At 43.5% G+C, this 7978-nt stretch overlaps 1 non-coding gene across 1 annotated transcript; it reads right to left on the bottom strand.

Annotated features, from left to right (window-relative positions):
- Positions 1-6346: 6346 nt before the first annotated feature.
- Positions 6347-6420, bottom strand: Trnas-gga (transfer RNA serine (anticodon GGA)). The gene has a single exon. It is a non-coding gene; the product is annotated as a tRNA-Ser (tRNA).
- Positions 6421-7978: the final 1558 nt, after the last annotated feature.

Raw genomic sequence — 7978 nt, 5'->3', positions numbered from 1 at the left:
CAGTCTTTTCCCCGGTATTATTTAATATTCTCATGAGTTCTATTCCACGCCAAGAGGACATGCACACATATGTGTATGCTGATGACATTGCATTGTTTTCATCAGCAGATGATATTCAAGAGCTATTCCAAATATTGCAATCATACTGATCATGCGTAGAAAGTTGGCTTGATGGTGTACATCTGTATTTAAATGTCAGCAAATGCTCTGTAATAACATTTCCATTGAAAGACCCTATATTTACATGTCGCTTCCTTATCATGTCGAGAATATTCCACAAGTAGAGAAATAAAATATCTGGGCGTGATATACGACCGATCTATGTCTTGGAAGGCTCACATTGAATACATCGCAGCAAAGGGCGTTCGGGCGGTCGGATTGTTAATGAAGATCAGCAACAGTCGGTTAGGTATGCGAAGAAAAACGCTTTTATTAATATATTGCATGTATGTTCGCCCAGTTCTTGAATTCGGGCGCATATTATACGCTCGGGCTCCTGCTTATAAGCTTCATAGTCCTCGAAAGACAAGCCTTGAGATTATGTTTAGGTCTTCCTAAATTTGTAGCAATCAAGGCCTTGTATCCGGAAGCTAGGCTCCCCTCATTAGCTACACGTTTTAAGTCGTTAGCAGCTCACTCATTTCTAAGGCTTATGAATCCCCCGTAAGACGTTCAGCAACAGTTTTTATTGCCAGTCCTGATTTTTTTTGGAGTATATTGGCCGAGATTTCATACGCCTCAAATTCTGGTTATACAGAGCCTTCTTGACATTTTAAACGTTCAAATTAAGGACATGCCTTTGATCAAGAATAGCAACAACTCTATTAAAATACAATTTCACGACATTTTTCCAAAATATGCAACACTAATATCGTCCCGCTTGTTAAACGCTATATTAAGTGATTATCTGGATCATATGCCAATAAAGACAGTCATAGCGACTGATGCTTCACAGAGTGAAGAAAAATGTGGAATTGGGATTTTCTCTCCTAATCTTGATTGGTCATTTTCTCTTCGCCTTCCAGATTTTGTGCCCGTATTTGTAGCAGAATTTTTAGCGATCATTCTAGCTCTCCGTAAATTAACAGCATCAATAAGTTCTGCAGCAATTTTGATGGATTCTCGACCAGTACGTTCCTCCCTCACTGCAAATGAGGAATCGCACGTTCGGAGTGTTTTCAAATCATTAGTCCCACAGCATATAAATTTGATCAAATTGGTTTGGGTTCCAGGACATAAAGCCCGGTTATTCAGGTATTACCGGCATGGCCCGGTTATTCAGGTATTAATGGCATCAACATTCATTATAGGTGCGAGATTAAGGAGGAAACTGTTGTTAGTTGATTTTTATGCACCGTCAATAACGAACACATTAGAATTGCAGCATTGGAATCATTGGAATAGTAAAATATGTCAAACACGAGCAATTGAAGTCGCAATCACTATACTACGTTGTCAGACTCCATACCTAAATTTTTATTTACACAGAGCTGGTCTGGCAGCTTCCCCTAATTGTTCTTTTTGCGGAGTGCATGAGTCAACAGAACATTATCTGATTCACTGTAACAGATACTCTACCTTGCGCAAATTGACTTTAGGTACCGTCTTCCGACTCCTTAGATTGGATTTAAGTGCACAAAATGTACTTTCATTCGGGGCTTTGTCTCTTGGATACAGTGACGGGAAGATTGCTGATGCCCTGCAGGAGTTTCTTAAAGGTTCGCAGAGATTTAGGCTATAGAATCAATCTTTACTCTTGTTTTTCTACTTTTCCAAATTTCTTTATTCTTTCTTATTCAGTCTCCGCTTCATTGTTTATATGGTTTTCTATTTCTATTCTTAATTTTTTTGATTTCACTTATTTCATCTTAAATAGAAAAAAATTACGCTTTACTTTAACAATTACATTTTAAAAACTATCCGGTTCTTGGCCAATCCGCGAGAGTGGGTGTGTGCCAGAGTTTCTAGGATCTACTCTACTCTACTCTACTCTTGGTTCATGGCCAGCTCGGATGCTACAGCCGCAGCTGCTGCTCTTTCATCCTGGCCAGGGGCGTAGACAAATTTTTTTCGGGGGGGGGGGGGGGGGGAGGAGGAGGGTTGCCACCTCCTTGATCTGAAATGGGGACCGGGTAGGTATATGTGGTCGAGTGTCATTTCCTGCCCTTTATGCCATGGCAAAAAAAAGAAGATTCGGGGGGGGGGGGGCACGGGCCCCGGTGTGACACTCCCTGGCTACGCCACTGGTCCCTGCGTCTCTCTCGCTCCAAGTCACATAAGCGAGATAGTTGAAGCCTTCGCTATCTGCAAAAACGTTGACACGTGTGTCAGCGCACCGTCGATTGCGTTACTTGATTGCGAGCTGACGTACTTGGAGAAGACGTAATGATGTCACAAGTGTAGCCTTTTGTCATGTGCGTAGGTTGCGTGCGCATTTTTTGTTCTTTCTTCATCTGTCTTTCTATGTTTCGCTTGAATAAAGCATTCAGTTGTCAGTTCAGCGCTCGTGTTGTCAAGTCTTTCTGTGTCCTACGTCTTTAGCGCTGTTTCAATATGAGCTGTTTTTCTTTGTTGGACAAGACCTTTTTAATGAGAACCAACCAACAATCAAACCACGGAATGTGTAGGGGACGTTATATGCAGTAATTCTGAATAAATGTGAAGAAATTACAGCGAACGAAAAGACAACTTGCCGCTGGCAGGGACTGAACCTAAACCGTGTACTGCAGGTTTATTACTGCCATTGATAGCATAATAACTACATATAGCGCCCCTATACTTTTCGTGGCTTGATCGTCTGTTGGCCCTAATTAAAGACATTTATATTCATGTTACTTTTTCGTTGTTACAGTTTCTACAGGATTATAACCATCTAGTAAGATGGAATTCAAGCATTTGAAGGAAGGATATAAACATACAACACGTTTAGCGCTTACGGCAGCGTTCTTGCGTCAGCCGTACGGCCTGGCTTCAAACCACGCAGGTGTGCGCGAGTGTCAAGTGTCTGTTGGCGTTCGGCCGCTGGCGTATTGGGCTATCACGTTCCCATAAAAGCGCCTGGCACGGCTCTGCTTGTTGTTCTGCCTGCTCCCTGGCCTAGCTTGCCGAATAAATAGTTTCATGATGTCGTTCTGACTTTTGCTTTGCTCGCCATGGCCACAAGAAGCCAAGCAGAACATGACGGCCTAGGTGCAAAAAGAAAGACATAATGCCTCTCCTAGATGCCACCAAAAAGAGGACGCGGGCTAAGGTGGCAGGAGCGTATGTTATAGATATTTAATATGCTGATTTCAATTCTAAAGCCATCTCATCCTGGAAATGAATAATGTTACAAAAATAATCTGCAACAGTCGAAAGCTTGGTCTGGAATAACAACTAGGAAACGGAGAATTCAACCAAAACAGTTGAGTGCTTGGACTAAAGCTGTCATGGCAAAACGTGCACTCCCTTTATATTACTCAAGAATTATGCAGAAAACATGCACAATCATAAATAAGTATTACCACTTCCAACATCAATATGTGTTATTGTTTTGTTGAGTACTTGTAGGCTCGCGAATACGCTGGTGAAAAACAAAAAGAGCTATAGTCTGTTTGGGCGCATCATTGCCCTTGGTAAAGCGCTAATAGGGCACCAGGAATGACATAAAAGATTCAGTCATACTGGCAAAGTGGAATTTATTGTACATGGAAAATTTTTGCCATTATACAACAGGAAGAAAAACGAACCAAAGAACGCAACTGATTACATTCGCGCAAAGTTATTGGTACCAATGTTCTACCACGGGAGAATCATTGTACAGCAATCTCTTGAGAGAATGGCAGCATGGGCTAGTTGGTGATTTATAATCGATATATTTGACGCACATGTATCGACACACACGTATGGAAGGACACAACACATATTTGTGTTTTGCCCTTCCATACGTCCTCGTTTACGTAGCGCTATGCAAATATGTCGATTTTAATGGCAATATCGCTTTCTCCAAAAGTCTTTCGACTAACAAAGCACCTATTGATGAAAAAGCGTGTAAGTCTGGTAACCAATGAAAAAAACTCGTGAATTTTGAGCAATACGACCTCTTATGCGGGTGTTTTAGTCCACTAGGAGGTTTTGAAATATGGAAGGGGGTCAATTATGGACATGAAAAACGACAATAAGGGTGAAAATGCACACAGTGCGTGGCATGCCGGTCGGATGGTGACAAGAGGTAATGACCGGCGATTCTGCGGCATCACGTACGACGTGACGCACCACTTTAGCGAGACCTCTGTAAATAAAACTCGGCTAAGAGACCGCAACCGTTGTGGCCGTGCGTTATTGCGAGCTCACAAGCATCATCAAACTCGGAAACATGACGCAGCATGCTCTGAATTCAGCGACATTTGGCTGCAACGCTAAACTCAGCGACAAGTAACGATGCCACACTTGACTTATCAAAAGAATTGCTTAGATGCATTCATAGAATTGTCTAGATCAATATCAGTTCAAAAGGAGCAGTAAAAACGAAACGGTAGTAGCAATTGGAGCTTCATTCGGTCTAGGCTTTTACTGAACTCGCAAGGGGTATTTTTCGCCGCGTCATCGCTTGGAAGACTCTGTCATCGCTTTGATTATCGCAGAGAAAGTTATGTTGGGAGCACAGCTACACTAAGGCTTCCGTTTTGCGCCGTATTACACTGCGCGCAAAGGCATCGGCATGCTTTGGTTTCACAAATTCCGCGCACTTATGCGTAGCACAAATGAAAGAATGAATATACGATAATTGCTTCCATTATAATATAATATTAGGGAGAGTAAACTTGCACCTCCACAAATCGGGGTCACATGACTTGCGAAGAAACGTCAGGCGTGGCGCTATACCACCACTGTGCAATCTCAATGAAACGCAAAGTTTTGCCTAACGTTGCGTAACTATGGCTATTTTGTCAGTGTCACTGAGGCCAATCGCCTAGGCCATATTGCCCTCACTATTTGTCAGCATCACATACTGCCAAAGCCATGGACGACACGACAGCGACGTGACGCTCCGCGAATAGCATCATGTGTGACGTCAGGTCACGTGACCCAGAACTGTTCGTGTGCAGATGGACTCTCTCCACCGCTCTTGGCGTGATGCAGTCGTGTAGTAGCGCTATGGGCATGTACCATGTCCTCATGAACGTGCACACTGGAGCATTGTCAGTGAGCAGATGAACACCTAATAGCTCTTCGAGACGGCTGGCACAGTCGACGCGTCGCTTAGAGCATCCAGTGACAGCACGTAGGAATTATTTTAAGTAGGAATTACTGTTGCATAGTTTTACCGTGGTCGCCGCGATCAGCTCCGCCAACGGCGCTCCACCTGGGATAATCGCGTAGGCCACGATATTACTTTGACAACGGCGCTTCATTACGAGGTGACAAGCAATGGGCCCCAGTTGCTTTGTACTGGATTGGCTGCCTGCATATTTTCGTAGTCAGCAGGAGTCATAGCCGCAGCGACAGCTGCAGCCAAGTTCAGCAAAAGAAGTATGAATTCTTCACAAGGTTCTCAGTTAGAATAAATTCACATGAAAATACAGGTAAGTAACATGAAAAATAATGGCTTGAATTTTGCTTGAATACTTGACATTTCTTTTTTAATAGTTTGCGATAGCAAGCAGCAACATAGCCTTTTTTCAGTACTATGAACTTTCACTTTGACAAACCTTTCCGGAAGCGTCTAAGTTCTTTTAGGTGAAGTTTCAATGTATAGCGATTTTGGCATGCAGGAACTGTATAGTTTGTACTAAATATCTAGGCGTGCAATGCCCATAGAGCAGTCTTAGCAACAAGGCACCCAGAGAACTTGAGGAAAGATGGGAGGGTGACTATATTGTGTGGAAGGGGGTGAGGCTGCCCGGAGTGTCAGCTCGAGTGGTTCATCGGCCTTCACACTGACCGCAGGTTTAGGGCTACGGGGCAATAAAGCATGAAGGTACATGCGCTAGATGAAGCTTTGAAGAGCAGCGCCCTCGTGACTACCCGTTAACAGGAAGCTTTTCTATGGTTGAGATGGTAGATACAGGGTGCTTCAGCCCTGCGGGAAAAAATCTCCTCTGGAAGATGCAGGAACGGCAGAGAAGCAGCAGCTACTTAAGAGCCTAAGGGTCCCCAGAGAACTCACCGGCCGATGACGTCGCCAGGCCCAACACGTGGCTCCGAGCCACGGTTCAGAAGAACCAATCCTTAGCAGGATTCAATTAAATTCAATTCAGTTTTAAGAAAGGGAAGAATAGACAACCACCCATTTGTAGCACGAAGCCACAAGGAAAATCCATACGGATTTCTCAGAAAATAAAGGCTCTTAGTCGCCGAAAAATTCGTCCTGGTCCGGGGATCGAACCCGGGACCAACGCCTTTCCGGGGCGGTCGCTCTACCAATTGAGCTAACCAGGAAGCTAGCAATTGGCAGCGCGAGGGCGAATCCATCGACAACTCGAAGCAACTGGACACATATTGCAAATAGGTTCTGCGGAATCCCGCAAGGTGGCGGAACGGTTAAGAAAGGGAAGAATAGACAACCACCCATTTGTAGCACGAAGCCACAAGGAAATCCATACGGATTTCTCAGAAAATAAAGCCTCTTAGTCGCCGAAAAATTCGTCCTGGTCCCGGGTTCCTGGAACCCGGGCGTTGGTCCCGGGTTCGATCCCCGGACCAGGACGAATTTTTCGGCGACTAAGAGGCTTTATTTTCTGAGAAATCCGTATGGATTTCCTTGTGGCTTCGTGCTACAAATGGGTGGTTGTCTATTCTTCCCTTTCTTAACCGTTCCGCCACCTTGCGGGATTCCGCAGAACCTCTTTGCAATTCAGTTTTCCAGTGTGCACATGTTGGATAGTCACATTGGGTTAAAAGCTACGTAAGTAGCTTGACGGGACCCAACGACCAGGCTATGAAAGGAAGTCACAGCAAGCAGTTCGGTACATTGATTAGCATGAAAAAAACAACAAGTTCGAAATACATGTACAGTGGTTAATATGAACTTCCAGCAATAGCTGGAACTGCTCAAGGACACAAATACCAACTGCAGGAAAAAGCTATTCTATACAATACAATACCGCTATAGCAAGAAGAATTTTACAGCACTACTGTAGCAGCGCTAGCTATAGAGAACAAAACATTCAAACACTAGCTATATAACGCAGCAAGAAAGCCATGTTAGTAGAAACGAAATAGGTTACACAGTATGTAATCCGAACGATACATCTCATTGCAAGTGAACGAATTATGAGCGTAAGTCTTTCTTACTCACAGTGTCAATATTTTCTTATGTGTTCAAAGTAGATGGCAGGTTATAAACCGACGATTGATGTTTGTAGCGCGTCCTGAAATGTGGAACTGACCACGTCTCAGGGTTCCTTGTGTAGGCGTTCATTCGACGACGCTCTAAAGATGCCAATGGTTTTATGTAGTCCCTGAGGGATGTTGAAGCATATGGTGCCGCATATAATAAACGAAAAGTATATAGGTTGACAATTCGAATAACGCTGTACTTAGGATACGCCTCTCTGGTGCTTGAATAATAGTCTATTTTGCCAATACAGAGAATAACCTTCTTCTGTAGCATTAGAACACTACGTTAGTTTTAGTGGTTGTGCATCATACTAAAGGGCAATAATATAAGTGTGCATTATATAAAGCATTGTAAATGTGCACTTTGTCCTTTGTAGGAAGTAGACTAGGACATCGCAATGAAACGCCTGTCACAGAGGAGAGCTTTTAACAGCAAAGCTGTTTAAGCTGCGATACGAGCCTGTGGGTTGTGGTTTTTTCGCACTTTTTTTTCAAACATGAATTTGAACGAACTTGCCCAACTGTTACTTCTAGTTCTGTTTAAGCTGATCGTTATTGGTGCGGCCTACCACAAAACTATTGTAATCATAAATGGGTATGTGCCACATAAATTGGGCAAATCCCACTACTCACGACTGGCAATGAAGAAGCCAACAAT

This window comes from Rhipicephalus sanguineus, chromosome 3 (genome assembly GCF_013339695.2).
Source record: "Rhipicephalus sanguineus isolate Rsan-2018 chromosome 3, BIME_Rsan_1.4, whole genome shotgun sequence".
NCBI classification, from domain to species: Eukaryota; Metazoa; Arthropoda; class Arachnida; order Ixodida; family Ixodidae; genus Rhipicephalus; species Rhipicephalus sanguineus.
Note: the sequence above shows the minus strand (reverse complement) of the source record. Positions and strands in the feature narration are given on the sequence as shown.